General features: G+C 34.5%; 1 long non-coding RNA gene across 1 annotated transcript in view; it reads right to left on the reverse strand.

Moving 5' to 3' along the window:
• Positions 1-282: 282 nt before the first annotated feature.
• Positions 283-20,495, reverse strand: part of LOC144561332 (uncharacterized) — a 30,962-nt gene continuing 10,749 nt past the window's right edge. Inside the window, exon 2 of the long non-coding RNA XR_013513805.1 lies at positions 283-1,092. This is a non-coding gene — a long non-coding RNA (uncharacterized LOC144561332). The remainder of the gene's footprint in view (positions 1,093-20,495) is intronic.

Here is a 20,495-nt window from a genome sequence, read left to right on the forward strand (position 1 = left end):
TAAAATTTTCTAGTTTTCCCCTGCTCATAATCAACCCCATATATATCAGAATGAAAAGTCATAACAACATTCCATTGGCAGCCACTGCCAAGGCTTTCAAAAAGAAAAGAAAACTGATAACAGCATTCGTTTTCACTGCCAGAAAACTAAAATCAACACTGTCAGAATCGAAAGTTACAAGGTCATTTAATATGTTTACAGAAAATAAGCAGCCAAAGAGGTGAAACACACTGGTACTGTTTTTAAATGAAAAAACAACAAACAAGCAAAAAGGCAATAAAGTAATATTCAAATATGTATTCCAATATTTCCATTATAGTATTGTATTAGCCAGTAGCCACACTATACCCAATACAAAGCAATGATCAAGCATCATTGCAGTAGTGGATGTTGGGATTGATAAATAAAAGGTGAGTTGCATGGAGCAGCTCAATTTCTACTATAAATCTTTTTGGAGGAAGGTGGGGGAATTCGCATCATCTGAGATATCTCATATTTGGCGTTACATTTTGGAAAATCTCAAACGTTCAAATACATTCTGCACGAATCTCAAAGCTTAAATAATAATACTGGCCACCTGGGCTGTCCCCGAATAGGCACCGGACAAGTCAGTCACACAAAATATGAGATATCTCAGAGGATACGCACTGGAGGTGGGGTAGGTGGTTTTATACCCTAAAAATAATTTGGCACAAACATAACTTCTTCAGTGGGACTACGCAGAAAAATAACATATATATAGAAGATCACTTAATTAGGTAATACATACACAAGGAGAATATGTGCTTCTAAGGATGATCTTTAGTTTGAACTCTGGCATTATCGCCATCTGTGTTATTGAGATTTTTTCCTGGAGCAGAAGTGCCATCACGTGCGCAGTCCGGAGGCTCTATAGTTGGGTCAGAAGGACAATAAGGGTCCTGTATACTGGAGTACCTGCCAGAGGCTACTTCTGGCTGAGATGCCATAAGAATGAGAAAAGAAAGGAAAATAAACTTCATGAAGATTGTACTCATTGATAGATAATATAAGTATGTAACCAATGGCTTTTAGTTTTATAAGTATATAACCAATGGCTTTTAGTTTTCTTTACTGGCTGATGTGAGGAGCAGGAAGAGGTGTATATATATAGGGGTGCAAACGGATCGGATATTATTCATAGTGAATTGACTGCAGTATACTTTGCCTAGTGACAATTGCAAATGAAAGCTGTACGTTATAAAAGCTTTGATTACTAAAAGATCCTGTAGGAAAACATGTTTAGTTGATCAATGAGTGTCGTGCAGTTGAGTTAATTAGCGTTTTTGTTCTATTCTGTAGTAACCATCCATTATAATTAAATTGAATTGTCGTTTTGACTAAAGACTTCAATTGTTGAATTTTCCATAGTGAATTGACTGCAATATACTTTGCCTAGTGACAATTGCAAATGAAAGCTATACGTTATAAAAGCTTTGATTACTAAAAGATTCTGTAGGAAACAATGTTGAGTTGATCAATGAGTGTCGTGCTGTTGAGTTAATTAGCGTTTTTGTTCTATTCTGTAGTATTTTCATTGTACAAATGAAGTCTTTTTAGCAAAAGTATGCATGTGCCTTTGACGTAAATATAAACAAAGAAAATAAAACACAGTATATTGGAAAAGACAACAAAATTAGAAATAATTAATTTGAAAAAGAAAAATGTGTAAGAATTTTAACGGAAAATCATTATCAATAAGCCTATATATAAACATCGTCCATAAGAAATCGAAACATTTTATAAGTTAAAGAGAAAATTTATTTCTGTAATTTTAAACCTTCTTTTTTTGACACTAATGCAAAATAAAGATTAGCACTAATTATAAACCATCTATTTTGACTATTTTTGACACTAACTTTAAACTATCTATTTTGTACAAAAAAATTAGCACTAATGCACCATAATTTGAAGAGTTTGTCTTTATTTATATTTTTACTGAAACGATGTGAATTTCCACCTTTTTTAAAAGGTAAATTCAACAATTTGAGGAATTTAATGTAATACCAAATTGTTTTTATTTTGTTTGGAATATTTTAGGTATTGACAGATGGAAAATTATATTTTAATTCTTCAATATATGTAACACCTGGTGATTTTAAAATTGTGAAGTCACCGAATCTCAGATCTTGAATTAACGGTTTAGATTATCAGAGATCATCTATTGTCATTGAAGAAAACATTTATTTGAGCCACCTCACGATGTCGTTAAAAAAATGGGGCAATTTCATGTATATCCCTCAAAAGTTTCAATATTGCATATTTATCCCTCCAAAATCAATAATTATATATTTATCCTTGAAAATCATACAAACTCACATATTTGTCCAATCTAACTTTATAACATATCAAATATCTCCAAAAATAATTAAATAATATTTTTTTAAATTTAAAAAAAATTACAGTATTAATTAATAATATGTTGACTATTATGCTCTTCATTTCTGTCTCTTTAGTCCAAGTTCTCTTCTCTCTAGGGCCCTGTTCGGCGAATGTATAGGAATGGGATTGAAAAAATTTTGAACTAATTTTTACTGTTTACATGGGAAACAAAATTCAGTCCGAGTGAATTTTTTTTTCCACGTGAATAGTAGCATTCACTCTTCTGCCGAACAGGGCCTAAGACGCCAAACCTCCCACCTCGCTCTCCAAAAGAAAATGGAAAAATAAAGCAGTGAGGGGGAGTAGAAATCTGTGAAATGGGAGGCGACTAGGGAAGACGGCGAGAAATCTATGATTTGGCGCGTTTGGAGAGAGAGGCGGGGGGGGGGGGGGGGGGGGGTTCGGTACCTTACATTGAAGAGAACTTAGGCAGACTAAAGGGCATAATGGTCAACATATTATTAATTAATATTTAAAATAAATTTTAAAGTTTTAAAAAATATTATTTAATTATTTTTGGAGATATTTGATATGTTATAGAGTTAGATGGGACAAATATGTGAGTTTGTATAATTTTCAAGGATAAATATGTAATTACTGATTTTGGAGGGATAAATACATAATATTAAAACTTTTGAGGAATATATATGAAATTCCCCCTAAAAAAAATACTATTTCTCTTTCGCCCACCCCATAGTTGCTAAGGTTCAATTAATGCAATTAATTTTATTTGAGGTATCAACTTACAACATTTGACAACATCTTACAACATTTGTAAGTTACAACATCTTACAATAATTTAATTTTGTAATTTTAAAAATCCAAACAATAAATTTGAACCGCTAAACATGCTATCTATTTATTAAGTATTTTACAAAAATTTTGTTTTTTAGTGGTCCATAATTGTCTAAAAACAACAGTTTTGTAAAATACTTAATAAATAGTAAAAAAATTAAAAATTATAAAATTTTACCTTTAAGCACATTTTAATATAGATATCATGTTGAACTGTTTGAAAATTGTCTATAGGATGCTAATATTTATTTTTTCGCTACTCAGACAAAATGTCAATTATTGGCTATAACTATGGGGAAGGGCTATTTTCAATTTATCATTAATTTTTGTAATAATTAACAAGTACAAAATCAAATTGGATAACTATTAATCAGTAATTTAACCAATTCTTTTCAAATTTGATAACTATTAACCGTTCATCAAATACGACTGAGTTGATTTTTCTAACGTCTTGTAATGTATTATTTAAATAAGTAATTGATATTATTTAAATAACAAGATCAATAACTATCTACATTTTTTATGTTAAATTTTATCTTTGTATATTTTTGAAAAGAATATACTAAGACAAAATTATTTATAGCTAATATTTAATATACACACACACATATACTGCAGTCAATCCAAACGTGTAGCTCTCCAGAGTCAATGACACCACGAATGAAGTCTTCCATGAAATGAAGGCTTCTTAATTATTTCCCTCCGGAACCAACCTTATCCAGCTGGCCGTGACTGTTACGTTATTGACCATTGAATGTACATGGAGCATGGTTAATTCACAGACGACAGATAGGCAACACAAGCCTATTCATAAAATATGTTGCATTCTATTCTAACCAGGGTCACTAAATCCGGTTTCTAATTGGAAGCCGAGCACGTCTGTTGACTCTGCAAGTTTTAGAACCACAGAACTGATAAGTCTCACCACTGAGTTTATAAGATGGCCAGCGTTGATGCATTTTAGCTATAACTTGAGCTCTTAGCATTAATTTATAGCAGCAATGAGGGGCATTCTCTTGTTCCTTACACTACTCTTTCTACTTCCTTTGGTTCAAACTTCTCTCACATCACAAGCACAAGCTCTCCTCCATTGGAAATCCACTCTCCAGACTCAACAGCCGCTTTCATCTTGGAATTTGCATGTCCACCCATGCAACTGGACTGGAATCACTTGCCGCGACACTAACAAAAGAAGGCAAGTTGTCACTAAAATTAATCTTTCCCAGAAAGGTCTTGTTGGAAAAATAGATGCTCTTAATTTCTCCGCTCTTCCATCAATTAGAATTTTTAATCTCAGTCATAATAAACTCAGTGGAGTAATTCCTCCATCAATATGTCTATTCTCAAAACTTACATATCTTTGTCTTCAAGATAATGTTCTCAGCGGTTTGATCCCGCCTTGCATTGGAAACTTGACAAATATAAGAGAATTGTATCTTTGGGATAATAATCTCTCTGGATCAATCCCTCCTGAAATCGGTGAACTTACCCATTTGACATATTTAGCACTATCAAACAATTTTCTAAGTGGAGAAATACTGAGTAATTTAGCAAACTTAACCAGTCTTATAGTATTGGATCTTTACATTAATAATCTCTCTGGATCAATCCCTTCTGAAATTGGCAAACTTACACATCTGACAGTTTTACAACTACAAGAAAACTTTCTGTGTGGTGAAATACCAACTAATTTAGAAAACTTAACCAATCTTGTCGATCTGTATCTTTGGAATAATAGTATCTTTGGACTGATCCCTCCTGGAATTGGTAAACTTAGACAATTGACATCTTTAGATTTAGCAAATAACTTTCTGAGTGGAGAAATACCTACTAATTTAGAAAACTTAACCAATCTTGTAAATCTATATCTTCACAATAATAGTCTCATCGGATCAATCCCGCCTAAAATTAGTAGACTTACAAATTTGACAACCTTAGATCTAACAAAAAACTTTTTGAGTGGAGAAATTCCTAGCTCTTTAGGAAACCTAAGTAATATCAACGTTATTTATCTCTCATCAAATTCTCTATCGGGAATAATACCGGCAGAACTCGGTGGATTAAAAAGATTGATTGAGCTTGATTTAGCTCGCAACAATTTCATAGGAAATGTACCGAAAGAGTTGGGAATGTTATCTGCTTTAATAAGTCTTGATATATCATCAAATAGCCTAACAAGTGTGCCAGAAGAACTAGGCAATTGTGTGAATCTTCAATTATTAAACCTCGGCAACAATAGGTTGATTGGAAAAATTCCATCTCATTTTGGAAACTTAGTACATTTATTAGACCTCCTAGATTTAAGCACAAATTTTTTAACCGGGGAAATACCACTAACGCTAGCGCACTTAACCATGTTGCAAAACCTAAACCTCTCTCACAACAATCTAACCGGTCAAATTCCACTTTCATTGGGAGACATGTTAAGTTTGTCAACTATAGATCTGTCATACAATCAATTGGAGGGTCCAGTGCCTGATATAAAGATTTTTCATAAAGCCCAAGAACAATGGTTTATACACAATACTAATCTGTGTGGAACTATTCAAGGTTTGCCCTCGTGTGATGCATTTGTTAAAGATACAGTTGGTTCAACCAGACAACGAAGGGTTAAGTTGATTGCAACTCTAATTTGTTGTGCTGCATTGCTAACCTCTTTCTTACTCTGGCTAATTTACCTACTTTACTCGAGAAAGAGAAAAGCAAAACTAGTGCATATTGGCAATCCGAGTAGAGGTGAAATGTTTTCCGTGTGGAATTTTGATGGAAGAGATGTATATGAGAAGATTATAAGGGCCACAGAGAATTTCAATGAGAAATATTGCATTGGAATTGGTGGCCATGCAAGAGTTTACAAAGCAATTTTAGAGCCAGACAACCTCACATTAGCAGTAAAGAAAATCATGTTAGCAAGTGGAGAATCCTCACTAGATGCTGAAGCATTCCACAGAGAAATTCACACTCTAACCCATATTCGACACCGCAACATTGCTAAATTATATGGTTATTGTTCCTCACCACAAAATAAATACCTTGTATACAAGTATTATCAGAAGAGAGATTTACATAATATTCTAAAAAGTGAGGAAGCAATAGAGCTAGATTGGGCAAAGAGAAAGGTTATAATGAGAGATGTTGCATGTGCTCTCTCACATTTGCATCATGATTGTTATCCCCCAATAGTACATCGAGATGTAACTTCCAAAAACATCTTGCTCGATTTTGAGTTTACAGCAAGTATCTCGGATTGTGGTATTGCAAAATTTCTCAAGCCAGAGTCTTCTAATTGGAGCATGCTTGCTGGAACCTACGGTTACATAGCACCAGGTTCTCTATACTTAAACACCTTATTATCGTATTTAATTTCCATCACTTGTATAAAAAAAAATTGCAATTTGATTTTTTTTTTCTTTATGCAGAACTAGCCTATACCATGAGGATGACTGAAAATGTGACGTATATAGCTTCGGAGTAATTATATTGGAACTGCTTATGGGAAAGCATCCTGGTGATATGCTCAATCTATCATCTTCCGATCAAAAGGAAATCATACTCCAAGATGTCCTTGACCAACGCATTGAACCACCAAGAGAACTAGTCATCAATGAAATTCTCAAAATCATTCAAATTGCATATGAGTGTTTGAATAATAACCCGTCACTCCGTCCAACAATGCAAGAGGTGGTAAATAGTATCTAGAAATGAGTAGCCAGCTACTTCATAAATTATGATCGTAACTCCTATGTAAGTTTGAAGATTAGTTTGATGTTGGCATGCAGTTAGAATTCAGTTTTAGGGCATGATGCTTTATTTATATATTTTGTATTTGAAAGTTTTTATGCTTCATTAATGTTCACTTATTCTCTGTATGTGTGGTGAGAATCGTGCAAATAATATTATTGCAATAAAAGTCTATATATGTTGTGTAAGATTACCGTTATTATACACAGTATCTCTTCAAAAAGTAGCTTTTCTTTAAATACATGTAGTGCCACGCATTCATAGAACAGATTGGATACAGATCAGATAGTGGTAAAACCATATCCGTATCTACTTTTAATTTTCGGATACAGATATGGATCAGATATATAGACAGATACATACAGATACAGATCGGATATTGAATATCCGTAGTTATATACATAAATATTTTCATAATTTATGGTAAACTATATGATATATATTTATTATTCATGATCAAATATGGATAATTAAAATTCAGACCATATATGTATCCGTATTTACACGGATATTCGCATATTCGGATATCGGATATCCATATCTAATTTTCAGATAAAGATGCGGATACGGTCGAATAATATTCGACCCGTTTGCACCCCATGCATCTCTTTAATAAATGTCCTGGTATTAAAAAAATGGGCAAATGACGCATCACTTTTCTATGCTAATGTATAATGATGCCGCAATGCTTCATCTATGTTTTGTAATAGTGTACCAGATGGCTACCAAACACTATTTTGATTTCTAATGATATCGGCGAAAACGTGTATGATTTTTTGAAACCATACACGGATGTTTAATACGAAGCTGTATATGTCACTCTTTGTACACAATGTATTTCAAGAACCGTGTAAGATTTCATTTTCTTTATTATATTTTTTATGGGCTAGCATCCATATTTGCTAGATATTCAACATTAAATATTACACAACCAATAATTCAATATGTCGAAATTAATGTTAAATGGGTCAATTAGTCAAATAGTTAGATTAATATATTTGAGATTTCTAGATAGATTAATTGTCTATGTTTTCAAAAGTTATGTTGGAGAGTTGATCCGTATGAGAGTAATAAGAATTTAATAACTTTCACATAAATCAGTATATTTGAATATTTCTTTTCTCTCTCCAAAAATAGGAGACATGATTGTTTCTCTTTTTGTTTTCTCTCTATCCTTTGTTTTACATTTTCACTCCTTTATATAGGAGACAATATCTCTTTTGCTTAACGCTTACAATTCCTCTTGTTCATTCATTTTCACTGGACTTTAACAATCTATCTTAAATAAGTAAAACAAATATCTTAAATTAGGAACGGTTGTTATTCTTTATTGACCGTCTCAGATCAGGAGTGCAATTCGTGCACTTGGTATTTGTGTTGTATTTAATTATATTTATGTTCTTGGGTTAGTAAAAGATAATCATATGACTTATAAATAAGAAGTATGTCATTTGTAAAAGTATCTTAACATAATAGAATAAAATTTCTGCATAAGAATTATTTTCTTTTCTCTTTCTGTCTTCCACTAAAATACTAAACAAAATAACATAGGTCTTAAATAAGCCAACATAAGTGGTATCAGAGCAATGTTGTTTGCGAGTTTTTTTGATTGTTAGTGGGTTACCCACTAAGAAATATATTGAATGTTGTTTGAGAGTTCAAGTGAGGTTTCTCTAATAGAGTGTGATGACTATGCAAGGTGGTGCATGGGGGCTACAAGGTGCGCAACTCGTCTTTGATAGCGAGAATTATGACTATTGGAGTATATAAATGAAAACCCTCTTGATCTCACAAGATTTATGGGAGATAGTGGAAGAAGAGTGTCACAACCGTTATCAGAAGTTATCAGTGGTACCCCTTCTAGTCAGAGTGAATCAGCTGAAGCTCCTCCTAGTCAGAATGCAGCTATGAAGCTACTCAAAAGAAAAACTAGTGACGTCTGCTGAACGAAGATAAAGCTGAGTGCCAGTATTGTAAGAGATAGTACAAATATATTCAAGGTGGTACCACATTGACACTCATACGCCATGTGAAATCCTGTGGTAAGATTAAAAGAGCTAAAGGCAACACCACAGGTTTAATACCTATCACTGAATGTTTGATGGGTGAAAATGAGGTGGAGAGTACGGGCTTTTATATATGGAGGTGGGAAATATGACCATATGAAGAATAGAGAGTTGCATGCTAAAATGATTATGGTTCATGAATTGCCCTTCGTATTTGTGGAATAGAAAAAGTTTTAACATATTCATGAAGTACAACAACTCCCTCTACCAAACAGTGACCCGCAACACCATAAAAAAAGAGTGTGTTAAAATCTTTGAAAATGGAAAATAAAAAATAAAAAAAGATTTTCAGAGGTGTTGATAGGATTTCACTTACAAGTGATTGTTGGACCTCCAATCAAACCAATGTGTTTGACAGCACATTAAATAGATACTAAATGGAACTTGCAAAAGCGAATCATTAGTTTTAGCGAGCTCTCACCACCACATAGTGGTGATGTTGTTGCTGATGCTATTAGTGAAACACTCGTGAAGTATTGGGGTGGTAACTTAGGGTGGAAACTTGGGACTGTATTAAACGAAGGGGCGTTAATTATGGGACAACATATGCCTTTACCCATATCATGGCTGGTATACATTGTAGTACCACTGTGTACCAGTGATGCATGATGGGCATGCACTATTTATTTTAATTTTTCTGTAGTCCGTTGGTTGTTCGAACACTTGTCCGTGAAAAGTTCGTTTGGGTCAGCCCAGATCAATTGATCTCTGCCGTCTCTCTGACGAATGACATTTTCTTCTCTATCTCCCAAATTTTCTTTGTCAACTGGGTCTCTCTCTCCTCCTAAATTTGCTTTGTTCAGGTCGGCAATCTCAGCCATATTAATCTTAGATGTATATACACTTGTTTAGCGACGCAATGTTGGAATTTAACAATCCAATCAAAGCTAGGTGAAACTCATCATGATAGTATTAGACATATTTATTTTAAAAGTTGTCGAATTAAATTCAAAAGATGAAACTTTTATCACATAGAAACGAAAAAACTATACATCGTTCCTCCAAAGGCATACTCATATCATTAGTGATGATACAAAAGTCGAGGATTCATCATTACACTTGTATAATTTCATAAGACGCACCTTGATAATTATAAATATACAAGATTTAAAATAAACCAAGTATTTAGAACAATAATATTTTAATTAGATCGAATGAATTAACTTAGTGTTAAATACGCACAATAAATAAATGGTAAAACAAAGTAACTAAGAGTGGCTCCCCATAAATCATTTATGATCTAATCTTACCAAATAATTGCTCTATGGTTTTCCTTCCGATCAAATTTTGTTACAACAAATTAATCATATATCTAATCTAACCCAACAAAAAATTACAAGGACTTGGTTTACTTTTTTGTCCCGGAATGATGTTAAAACCCGACAAAAAATTATAATTTTGTTTAACTGGAGCATATATCTGGACCGCAACTGTCATCAAGCTAAAAGGGATTGCAATCCAAGAGGAGGGGCCCAAAATTTGGGTAGTTAATGGATCATTTTTTTGGAATAATCTAATCAAATTGCTGCCAATGTTTAACTGGAGCACAAGATGAAAATGTGGGAAATGGTGTATCAGTCTCATTCTGGTATGACACATGGCATGATGCACCATTAAGGCGATTAAAAGATGGACAGCAAAGACCACCCTTCCAAAGAATATCATTGTGTGATGCAGCTCCCATAATCTCAAACCTAGCCCCTGACATCACATTTTCACTGCAACTCACAGTCCCGAGATGAACTGAAATGGATGTGGACAAAAACAGGAAAGTATTCTGCTGGTTCTTTCTATAGAGTAATGCAAATAGGAGGAACTATTGGGTTGGGGGTACAAGGAAATCTGGGGCAGCCCCGTGCCATTAAAGATCAGAATATTTACCTATCTTTTGCTACAAGGAAGGATATTGACACATGAGGTGATGCTAAGGAGACATATGAGATGCGAATTAAGGTGTGTTAAGTGTAATAACTGCGATATGGAAACAACACAACACCTCTTCTTTTCATGTCGGTACGCTTCACAAGTCTGGGACCGAATGGAACTGCATATGAGATTCAAACTCATGATCAAAGAAGACACAGTGGAACAAATATGGGAAAGCTCAAGAGAGATATGTAATAGAAACAAAAACATAAAAGATTGGGCATCAAAATTCATGTGTGTCCTCTGGTTTATATGGAGACAGAGAAATGAAAAAATTTTCATAGATAGAATGATACCTCCAAGACAGTTAGCTGATAGGGTAGTTGAAGAAAGTGCAATGTGGTTGCAGTACTGTGGAAGTGCAGCTAAGAAAAAAGGAATAGGCTAAACAGGAAAAGTGGTTTAGAGAGGGTTGTTATCTTACTGATACACTATAACCAGAAAGAAGAATGTAGAAATATGTTAATTATAACAGTTGTAACTTTACTTAGTAGCTTCTACTAAGATTTTCAAAAAAAAAAAACTTTTCTACACAAGCAGGAAAAAATAGGTGATGTAGGGATAGGGATGGCACGGGAAGAAGTAATATAAGAAATGTACTATAAAGGATTCAAAATCTCTTTTTTCTTGAAACTAAAGTTGATAAATCTCAATAATTTGTTTTGGCTTTCTCCAATAACATAATTAATTTATTTCAGAAACTTTATTGTGTGCGATTCATGTTACTTTTGAGTCAATACAGTTGCAAATTTCATGTTAAAAAAAAATAATTTAAAACTTACTAATGGAAGATCTCTATATATATCATCAGGAGAAATGAGTAATGCATGAAAAAACCGCTATTTCATGAGCTACCCACCTTTCATACTTTTAATATTTTAATTAGTACATTGATTTCTAGCCACTAGGGGTAGCAATTTGAGTACATGTGCCCTGCACTTAATTAATTAATTAATTATCAACGTTAGCTTTTGATAGCAGTACAGATTGAAAGATATCATGCTTGTACTTTCCCAATACCTGAACTTTGTGTTGTCAGTCTGGCCCAATTAACCATATGGCCTGTATTAAATGAATGGGCTTTACAGGGCCATACTATTACGACTGACCTTAGGCATGTTAATTGACCGGGGCAGCCCGTTGATAACTCTTGCTTCTCTCTATCTTCCAAATTTGCTTTATCAATCGGGTCTCTCACCTCCGTCACCTTCCAAATTTGTTTTGTTTTGTTTTGCTTTGTTTAGAGGAGAGTTGAAATTTGAAGATCCAAGCTAAGCTAGGCCAGAACTCATCACGAGATTCACGAGGTTAATTGATATTAAAATTTGTCAAAATGAATTCGAATGACAAACTTTTAATCTTTAATTCTTTATATTGTGAAAGTAGTGTTAACGATCTCGGTTTTTATATTATTATCATATAGAAACGGAACAAATATACATCAAACAATTATCCAAAATATTATATATAATACCCCAAAGAAAGTATCATATTTTAGTGGTAATATAATTTAAAGTCCAGGGTTCATGATTACACTTGTAATATACTTTCTTGATACACCTTGATAATTATAATTATACAAGATTTAAAAGAAAGTAACTAAGTATTTAGCACAATAATATTTTGTTTAGAATTAATTAACTTAATATTAAAAAAACATAATAAATGAATGCTAAAGAAAGTTACTGAGAACTGGACGCACATAAATTATTTCTGATCAAATCCGACCAACTAGTTGCTCTATGTTTGTCCATTTCGTTCAAAATTTGTTAAAATAAATTATATATCTTATTTGTTTAATTTGAAATGGAAAAATTAAATATACTAGTACATCTCTAATAAATTTCAAAAATAAAGGCGCTGAGCAATATCAATTATACAAAGAGAAAATGATTGACATGAACGTGTAAATTTACGCTGAAATATGAATTCTTTTGATTTAGCATCTGACCGATCATGCAATTTTTCTCTTTTAAAATTGGAACTGCTTATGGGAAAGCACCCTGGGGATATGCTCAATCTATCATCATCTGATCAAAAGGAAATCATACTCCCAGATGTCCTTGACCAACGCATTGAACCATCAACAGAAGAAGTCATCAATGAAATTCTCAAAATTATTCAAATTGCATGTGTTTGAATAATAACTCGTCACTCCGTCCAACAATTAATGCAAGAGGTGGTGAATAGTATCTAGAAATGAGTAGCCAGCTACTTCATAAATTATGATCGTAACTCCTATGTATGTTTGAAGATTAGTTTGATGTTGGCATGCAGTTAGAATTCAGTTTTAGGGCATCATGCTTTATTTACATATTTTGTATTTGAAAGTTTTTATGCTTCATTAATGTTCACTTATTCTCTGTATGTGTGAGAATCGTGCAAATAATATTATTGCAATAAAATTATATATATGTTGTGTAAGATTACCTTTATTATACACAGAATCTCTTCATCAAAAAATAGCTTTTCTTATAATACATGTAGTGCCATGCAGGGGTGCAAACAGATCCGATATGGATCAGATAGTGGTAAAACCATATCCGTATCTGCTTTTAATTTTCGGATACATGTATGGATCGGATATTAGACAGATACATACAGCTACGGATCGGATATTGAATATCCGTAGATATATACATAAATATTTTCATAATTTATGGTAAACTATATGATATATATTTATTATTCATAATCGGATATGGATAATTAAAATTCAGACCATATATGTATCCGTATTCACACGGATATTCGGATATCGGATATCCGTATTTAATTTTTAGATATAGAGGCGGATACGATCGAATTAATTATTTTCAAATTAATTATTTCTAATTTTGTTGTCTTTTCCAATATACTGTTTTATTTTCTTTATTTATTATTTCCGTCAAAGGCACATGCAAAGTTTTGCTAAAAAGACTTCAGTTGTACAATGAAAATACTACAAAATAGAAAAAAAAAATGCTAATTAACTCAACTGCACAACACTCATTGATCAACTAAACATTTTTTCCTACAGGATCTTTTAGTAATCAAAGCTTCTAGAACGTACGTATAGCTTTCATTTGCAATTGTCACTAGTCAAAGTATACTGCAGTCAATTCACTATATATGGAAAATTCAACAATTGAAGCCTTTAGTCAAAAATGATTTATCAATTACATTCCAAATTTTTGGAATAATTTTTTTATTTCCACAAATTTTATTAGAGTTAATTATGTATATATTGCTGCTTTCATTAAATTGCCGTACGTGGAAATAAACACTGCCTTTTTAAAAAAAAAAATGATTCATTGATGTAAGCCATGACCAACACATCAAAAGTATAAGTTGCAAGTTATTCATGCTGGTATATCATTTAAAATACAAGTACAATTTCTCATGGTATACCATCACTACATGAATAAAGTAGATACTTTTTGCGAGGGAAAAAGCGCTTTTGTGACGGTCGTCCGTCGCAAAAGGAAAAAGCTGAACAATGAGAGTAGTCCGTCGCAAAAAGCCACTTTTTTATCCTCGCGAAAAGTGCCTCATACATAATTTTTTTTTAAATAAAAGACTAGTACCATATATATATATATATATATGAATAGAATTGTAGTACCACACATGCCTTCCGGTGGAATAACAATACATAATAGAAGCATTGAATTTTAGTTTCTTTCTGCTTATTGCTTTTAAGTTAATATATATTTGTATGTCCGAAATAAATCTTGTAAAGCGCACTAGCTAGACTTTTAGTAAGTAGAAGGCTCAGATCCAGTCAAATCTTATCTCTTAGAGAGTTGAAGGGGAATAGTAGAATGGATGAAACTTAGAATACATGATCATGACTTCAAAGTAAATAACGTCGACACTCGACAGGATACTTTTGAATTTAGTAAATAACGACAATTCAATTTAGTTATAACGGATGGTTACAATTAAGCAAGAGAAGACGAGATACTTGTGGTAATTTAGAATATAAAAATGACACATTTGAATTTAGCAAATAACGACAATATTTGAATTTATATCTTGAGAGGAAGATATTTGTGGTAATCTGAAGTTGATGAAACAATTTAGTCAGAAAGACTGCCGTGTGCTACTGTCCCATTTATTCAATGAACCACTAATGATTACTTTCTCCACCACTGAGATATATTCACCTCTTCCTGCTCCTCGAACAGCCAGTAAAGAAAACTAAAAGCCATTGTATTGGAATTTAGAATGGAAAGAAGAATGATGAAAATACTGTTTTATTGATTGCTGTATCTTTTTGCATAGTCTATACATAACTATATATAACCTAAAATTCTAACTAGCCATTGGACTATTTTCTAAATTATCTATACTGTAATCTACACTCTAATTGTGTCTTAATTACAAAGATTCACTAGCCGTTACATGAATCAAGCTATTTACAAAAAATAGTTGAACAGTTGTACAATTGGAGACTATTTTATTTGTTACCTAAAATTGTCAATGATAAATATTCTGAGGCGAATGATCTTTATTCTTAAATACTCTATCACCATCAAGTTGGGTTCAAATAAATGAATTGAGCCCAACTTGGTAAGTATGTTTAGATGACTGGCTTTGTCGAGTGCCTTAGTAAAGACATCTGTCAGTTGCTCTTTGCTTCTGACGAATGGTGTTTCTATTTCTCCTGACTGTACTTTTTCTCTGACAATGTGATAGTCAACCTCTATGTGTTTTGTTCTTTCATGGAATACTGGGTTGGATGCAATATGTCATGCAGCTTGATTATCACAGTATATTTTCATTGCCCCTGTGTGTTCCATCTTCATGTCGCTAAGTAGTTGCTTGATCCAAATGAGCTCACTCGCAGTAGATACCATGGCTCGATATTTTGCTTCTGCACTTCACCTTGCCACCACATTCTGCTTCTGCACTTCACCAAGTTGTCTCCTACAAAGGTACAAAAACCTGTGGTTGATTTTTTGTCACAACTACCAGCCTAATCTGCATCAGAGGAACCAACCACTTCATTAGAATTATATTTTTTCATCCAAATTCCTTGACCTGGAGTGCTTTTAAGATATCTTAGTATTCTATTGATAGCACTCAAGTGACTAGTGTGTGGAGCATGCATAAATTGACTTATAACACTAAATGCAAAGGCAATATCAGGTCTAGTAACTATAAGATAAATTAACTTACCTACCAACCTTTGATATTGTCCTATATCAGATAGTGGTTCACCATCCTGATATCTCCATATTATATCTAAATTACAGCCCTGATTTACACTGAAACCTGTGCTTTAAAGCCTATAAATGTGGACTTTTTACTTATATTTCGATGAAATGTGGTACTGCTATGCTTTGTTTGGTATTTTGCAGGAAAAAAGGGCGAAAAACTGGATCTGACTACTTTTCATACGGCCCGTATGACATTTTGTACGGCCCGTACAGGATCTACCCAACTACACATAAGGTTCCACAACAGAGGCACAAAGTCTCTAAGACAAAGCACAGGCATACGGGGTCCTCTACGGCCCGTACGGGGTCCCATACGGCCCGTACGGGGTCCCATACGGCCCGTACGGGGTCCCCTACGGCCCGTAGGGCGCTAATTCGGAAAATCCAGCTGGAATCTGAAATGAGCATAATTTAAGGAGGCCGAAAAGGAAGCCTCTGCACACGCGATCCAGGGCATTAAATGAGATATTTCCTCACCAAAAAAGGGGGAAATTCACCACTGGAACTTGGACAAGCTTTCTTGGAGCAAAAGACAAGAGGAGGAGGAGAGGAAGAGAAGTGAAAAACGCGAGTTTGCAACGGATCTTCGGATTTCTCCACTGTTTTGTCATGAACTCTTTTATTTTCTGTTATTTGTGTTATCTTATGAACATGAGTAGCTAATTTACTTTGTTTCTAGGGCTAAGATGTAGTTTCTAGTTTGGTTTTGTTTGCATGCTACTTGGATTTTGTGTTGAATGCTTTGTTTTTACCTTGTTGAGTAGTATTTTGATTGCTTTATTTGTGCTTGCTTGAATTGATTAGTCATCCCGTTAGATGAATGCGCACATCTAAGTGTTAGGAGCCAAGTCTATGACATTTAATCCAACCGAATAAAGTATATGAAGTAGGGTTAAACCAAGGAGTACCCGAAAGGTGAAACTTTCCTTGAGGCGAAAGTCCTTGGATACTTTTAGTAAACCAACAAGTAACTTAGATAAATTAGGCCAAAATGCGAAAGTTGAGGTTTAACGCATCTAAGAGGGAAGTATTTGAGTCCGGTAATCGGGTACTAGGCCAAAATGCGAAAGTTGAGGTTAGGTATCTAGATCTGGTCGATAGAAACCCTAAACATTAGTATCAACACAGAAAACAGTAGCTGCAGCATTAACTCGGGGTCCCCTACGGGCCGTATGGATTCCCATACGGGCCGTATGCCTCGGGGCTGAACAGAAATGAAATCTGAACCCTGGAAACGCCTTTTTATCATTTGAAAACAACTTTAATTCTTTTTATTGTCTTTTAAACTTGTCATAAATCAGTAGAATTGTTAGGATTAAATCAAACCAATTTTTCTCACTTCTAGAATCTCAAGTAATTTTAAGACGAGTCCGGTCATTTTCTTCCGTCCCTGTGGATCGATACCTGAGCATACTCATCGATAGGATAGTGCACTTGCTATCTGATTTGACAGAGTATAACAAAGGTTTAAAAGGTATAGCTTGCTATACTGAAACTTTGTAGCATATATTCTGTGCGAACAAGTTTTTGGCGCCGTTGCCGGGGATCTCAGCCCTGATCGGACTGCCACGCTCTTGGGGAAATTGAAAGCTCACATAAGCGCGATCGGGTGCTCAATCAAGGACTTGAAAGATATGGGGTGGATTTTTCTTTTGCAAGTGTTTGACAACACGACACTTTGCTCAGATCCGCCCCCGAATTGCACTGCTGGACTCTTGGAGGATTTGAAAACTCAGCAAACTGTGATCGGGAACTTAATCGAGGAGCTGATGGGCACAAACCCAGCCACATGCATGCACAGGACCTTACCAGCGGATGATCACAGGCACACGGACCGTGCAGACCAGCATACGAGCCGTGCACAACCAACCTGGTCTATGCTTTCTCTCCCTTGGCGCATTAAAAAGGAAAGAATGGTGTATCCCTTCAACACATTCGACATGGCGCTCCACCAAAAACCACCCGACCCACCTCCCACCAATCGGTGAGGCGCCCCTGCCTCTTCCCTCACTCCATGTCTGGTTAGTTTTCATATTTTCTTCTATTTTATTTTTCTTGTGTGAATTCAAGCATTGAGGACAATGCTTCATTCAAGCTTGGGGGGGTGGAATAGAAGAAAACTGTATCTGCATTTAGGTCATGTTTATTTTTCAAATTTTTTAGGATTTATAACCTTGATTTTTACTTGACCTTGATTAGAATTTGTGATTTTGAACTTAATTGCTTGAACTTGCAAATTTGTTAAGATGTTTTACGAGATTATGAAAAATAGAGTCTTGCATAATTGGACTTCATTGTCTGAAAATGCATAAAGTATAAAACTCATGTTTATTTTTCAAAAATTTGTGTGATTGTTAGAATTAAGTACTTGTTTGAAAAATTTTGGTAGTGATTTGGATGACTTTGAAAGATTAGAAATAACTCCATGTTTGATCAAAGAATTGCATAGGATGAGATGTTTTGAGACTTTGAGAAAAAAAAATGAAAACTTGAATTGTATTGAAAAAGCATTTTTGAAACTGAACCGTGCCTTATAAAATAGGGAATTGGGGATTTTAAATAATAGAAAGATTGGGATATCCATGGGTATGAAAGAATACCTTGGATGTGTGTATTCATGATATATGCAAATGAAATAAATGAAAAGATGGAGAAAATAAGAGTACTGGCAATAAGTCCTACTGGGCGCCTTTGAGCTCGTCTCCCAAAGAAAAAAAGAGTACTGGCACAATCCGACGGGATGCCTTTGAGCTCGAAAAGTTTCAAAAATATTTGCAGTTATCAACACATGAAATCCGCGACTTTCTAACCTAAGCTTGTTTCAAGCTTGGGGGGGCGAAAAAGAAAAAAAAATCACCACAAACAAGGGCATAATTTCAATGTAAGAATGAAAGATTGATCAATTCAAGTAATTAGTTTTTGCAAATATTAAAGCATCTCAGAATATGAAATTTCATTAGTCAATTTGTGGGGTGAATCAAATTGATCAAGGAAAGTCCAAATTGTATCCAAAATGATTCTCTAGGTTCTTAACAATAGCAAGCTCATGTAAATTTTTCACATTTAGGAATTTATCTGCATTTAGGTAGTCCAAAGTCCAACCCGATACCTAAGTTGGGATTTTTGCTTGAGGACAAGCAAAGTTCAAGCTTGGGGGAATTTGATATCTCCATATTATGTCTAATTTATAGCCCTAATTTATACTTAAACCTGTGTTTTAAAGCCTATAAATGTGGACTTTTTACTTATATTTCGAAGAAATGTGGTACTGCTATGTTTTGTTTGGTATTTTGCAGGAAAAAGGGCGAAAAACTGGATCTGACAATTTTTCATACGGCCTGTATGACATACCCTACGGGCCGTACGGGATCTGCCCAACCACACAGAAGATTCCACAACAGAGGCACATAGTCTCCAAGACAAAACACAGCCCTACGGGCCGTATGGGGTCCCCTACGGGCCGTAGGGTGCTAAATCGGAAAAATCCAGCAGGATCTGAAATCAGCTGAAATCAAGGAGGCCGAAAAGGAAGCCTCTGCACACGCGATCCAGGGCATTAAATGAGATATTTCCTCACCAAAAAAGGGGGAAATTCACCACTGGAACTTGGACAAGCTTTCTTGGAGCAAAAGACAAGAGGAGGAGGAGAGGAAGAGAAGTGAAAAACGCGAGTTTGCAACGGATCTTCGGATTTCTCCACTGTTTTGTCATGAACTCTTTTATTTTCTGTTATTTGTGTTATCTTATGAACATGAGTAGCTAATTTACTTTGTTTCTAGGGCTAAGATGTAGTTTCTAGTTTGGTTTTGTTTGCATGCTACTTGGATTTTGTGTTGAATGCTTTGTTTTTACCTTGTTGAGTAGTATTTTGATTGCTTTATTTGTGCTTGCTTGAATTGATTAGTCATCCCGTTAGATGAATGCGCACATCTAAGTGTTAGGAGCCAAGTCTATGACATTTAATCCAACCGAATAAAGTATATGAAGTAGGGTTAAACCAAGGAGTACCCGAAAGGTGAAACTTTCCTTGAGGCGAAAGTCCTTGGATACTTTTAGTAAACCAACAAGTAACTTAGATAAATTAGGCCAAAATGCGAAAGTTGAGGTTTAACGCATCTAAGAGGGAAGTATTTGAGTCCGGTAATCGGGTACTAGGCCAAAATGCGAAAGTTGAGGTTAGGTATCTAGATCTGGTCGATAGAAACCCTAAACATTAGTATCAACACAGAAAACAGTAGCTGCAGCATTAACTCGGGGTCCCCTACGGGCCGTATGGATTCCCATACGGGCCGTATGCCTCGGGGCTGAACAGAAATGAAATCTGAACCCTGGAAACGCCTTTTTATCATTTGAAAACAACTTT

This window comes from Carex rostrata, chromosome 1 (genome assembly GCF_964058835.1).
Source record: "Carex rostrata chromosome 1, lpCarRost1.2, whole genome shotgun sequence".
NCBI classification, from domain to species: Eukaryota; Viridiplantae; Streptophyta; class Magnoliopsida; order Poales; family Cyperaceae; genus Carex; species Carex rostrata.